We start from the raw sequence: 3,342 nt of genomic DNA on the forward strand, positions 1-3,342 counted from the left end.
CAATATAAACAAAAATTAGGGTAAGGGTAAATAAAAGAAAAGAAGAGAGAAATTCATTTGGAGTAGGAATTAGAAATGAGGAAGATGGGTTAAAGGAATTTGAAATAGAAGAAAATAGGGAATTTATTTTAGAGCTTTTTCTTAAGAAAACTTATTTGGGAATGGAAAGATTTGAAAAATGAGTGATATGCCTATGAAAATATGATTTTAAAACCAATTCCCTCTGTCTGACACAGGCGTCCCGCGACCGAGTTTCTTCAAGTTGCGCCACGCATCAAAATCCTCCAGTAGTCTTGTTTCCAGGCACTGCGACTCAGATCTTCAAGTCGCGGCCTACCCCTATGTTTACAAATTCCTTGCTCTCTGTTTCATCCTAGGGTCGCGACTCATAAGCCCAAGTCGCGACCTGCCCCTCCTTCGAATTTAAAATAGCTCTCTGACTTGTGTAATGTTGCGACTTGCTAGTCCATGTCGCGACTTGGCCCAATGACTAATTGAAAAACAAATTTTTTCACGATTTTTACAAACTTTTATACTTAAAAATAAATAAAATGAAAATAACTAAACTTTACAAATCCAAAATAACATTAAATAAAATTGTCCACTAATAATAAAAAACTAAAAAAAAATATAGGAGTGCCTCCTATAGCACTGTCGTTAACGTCATTTAGCTAGACGTTGAACACCACATTTAAAGGGGTTCCAAAACCATCACTAATTTACACTTTTCCACCGGTCCTTCCAAATAATGCTTTAACCTTGGTGGATATGTAGGCTTGTTTTGCATTGGTTCTCCGCTTGAACTAGCTCCTTGACCCCCCCCCCCCCCCCCCCCCATGAGATGTTTGGATGTTGCCTCCACCCTGGATTATAAGAGTTTGAATATGGGTTATTACAGTTGGCATTTTGATTCCCCACATAACAAACCGAAGCGGGATTTGAAGGGCAACTCTCAAATGTGTGTCCATTTCCACAAGTATACCAGTCACTTTTCGACTTGTTGAGGCTCTAGCATTGGATCATTGATAATTGTTGCTAGCTATCCTCTCCAAAATTTCATAGGCTTCATTGTAGGACTTAGAGAGATTAGCCCCATTAGCTGAAGCATCTAACACCATGCGAGTGGAAGAATTGGGCCCACTATAGAATGTTTCCATTTGTATACAATGCGGGATCCCATGGTGTGGGCACTTCCTCAATAAATCCTTGAATCTCTCCCATTCTTCACAAAATGATTCACCTTCCAGCTGCTGAAATGACATGATTTCATTGCGAAACTTGGCATTTTTGGTAGGAGGAAAGTACTTTATCAAGAATTTTTCAGCCAACTCATTCCATGTAGTCACTGAGTCAGTAGGAAGGGTGTTTAGCCAAGCTTTAGCTTAATCCATTAAAGAGAAAGGGAACAATTTCAACCTTAGGGCCTCGTCTCTCACTCCTTGTAGCTTGAAAGAATCACTCACCTCCAAAAATGAACGAAGATGAAGATGCGGATCCTCAGTGGGCAGCCCACTAAATTGACCCACTGTTTGCAACATTTGGAACATCACGGGCTTTAACTCGAATTGGGGTGCTTGAATTTCAGGCCCCGAATTGAGCTCATTGACCATGGGGGCAGCATACTCCCTTATGGTTCTCTCTCTATCATCATCCATAGCAATCGCATTAGTGACATTATTAGCACCCTTAACTCCTTCAACCTCTTTAGCCATATTAAGGCGACTTTGAGCCCGTTGTTCCCTTAGTCTTCTTCTAACTATTCATTCAATCTCAGGGTCAATAGGAGCTAGTTCAATGTCTTCTTGCTCATTCATACAGTAAATCACCTGAGAAAACACAAGAGCAAGCAAACAAATTCAGCTTAATAAAGAAAAATAAATTGCATGTAATTGATATTACAAAAATTTCTATTCCAATCACCGGCAACAGCGCCAAAAACTTGTGATAAATTAATATTTGATTTTAAAAACTCAAGTGCACATAATCACAATTATAAGTAGATCGTCTCCACAGGGATTGCAAAATAGAAAATAAGCAAAACAATTACTAAACAACTTAAAACTACTAAAAATCAAATGTGTTGTTTTTAGGCTAAACCAAATATTAAAATAGATGGAAATACTGAAATTAAAACTGAACTATACAAGAAAATTGAAAGAAATATATGGATTGTAAAATGGACTTGAATTATTGATTCCCCCTATATTAATCATCCTGAAAAGATTGCGGCAGCAATATTCTAGCAAAACTCTCAGGTTAACAAGAATTCATTAAACACTCATAAAACTTTCCCAAATTTTATGACATTAATTCATTTACCTAATTAAACATATTCCTATGCAAAATCTGATTTAAGAATGCAAATTCAAAGTTTAATTCTCAAAAGTTACACAAGGCAAATAACACATCCCTATGTTACTTACTAACATAATCTAACCTAGATTATGACTTGTGTCATCCAAGTTCTTCCTATTATATTTAATCTTTCTAGCATTAAACATAATTAAATATCTTGTCATTGCTAGCCAAACAACAACAAGAAATTAATATAAGCACAATTTAATGAACAAGAGAGATTTTACTAAAATAAAGTGCAAGAAATTACTAGACTATAACATAGGGTTCATCAACAATTCAAGCCACCTAAAAATTAGTTCATGGCTGAGTTAATAAACATTAATCCACAATCAATACAACCCATAATATTCAGATTCAGAAATAACCATAGAAAATATAAAAATGAAGTTTAGAAATTGAAGAAAGAACAAATCCAATTGATGCTTGAGCTTCTCCTTTTTCATCCCCCTTCCTTCTAGCTGATTTATGGTTTTTCTTTCTTCTTCTTGCTGGTTTTTCTTTCCAAAAATGGATGCCTCTCTCAAAATTCGGTTGATTCTCTATATGTCTATTCTAGGTTTCCCAAATTGGTCCAAAAAGTACCATATTACCCCTCTTCTTGGTAAAAAACGTGGGTCTCCTCTTTTTGGCATTTACTCTCAATTTTTTACTCATACTTTCTGTACATGCCACCTCAGCCACTATTCTGTAATGACCCAACTACTCTAGACTTTGGACCATTAATGACTACTATACATAGACACTAATTTTTTATAAAACTTACAAGTGAAATAATCATAATCTTCATTAAAAACTTGTAAAACAAATGTTAAACTACATAAAATTTAAAGTAGGATATGGGATCCTATTGTTTTTAAAATAAAAACATAACATAATTTTAAATAAATGGATTACATAATAAAGTGCGGAAAATACATATAAAATTTAAAGAGACTTCATCCTCGAATCGAACGCTCGGTCCATCGATTCTATCCCGCCTCAATA

The 3,342-nt window shown here is 35.3% G+C and overlaps 1 non-coding gene across 1 annotated transcript; it reads left to right on the top strand.

Moving 5' to 3' along the window:
* Positions 1–1,173: 1,173 nt before the first annotated feature.
* On the top strand, positions 1,174–1,280 carry LOC133820780 (small nucleolar RNA R71). The gene has a single exon (XR_009887179.1). It is a non-coding gene; the product is annotated as a small nucleolar RNA R71 (small nucleolar RNA).
* Positions 1,281–3,342: the final 2,062 nt, after the last annotated feature.

The sequence above is a fragment of the Humulus lupulus genome, chromosome 2, assembly GCF_963169125.1.
Source record: "Humulus lupulus chromosome 2, drHumLupu1.1, whole genome shotgun sequence".
In the NCBI taxonomy this organism is placed as follows: domain Eukaryota; kingdom Viridiplantae; phylum Streptophyta; class Magnoliopsida; order Rosales; family Cannabaceae; genus Humulus; species Humulus lupulus.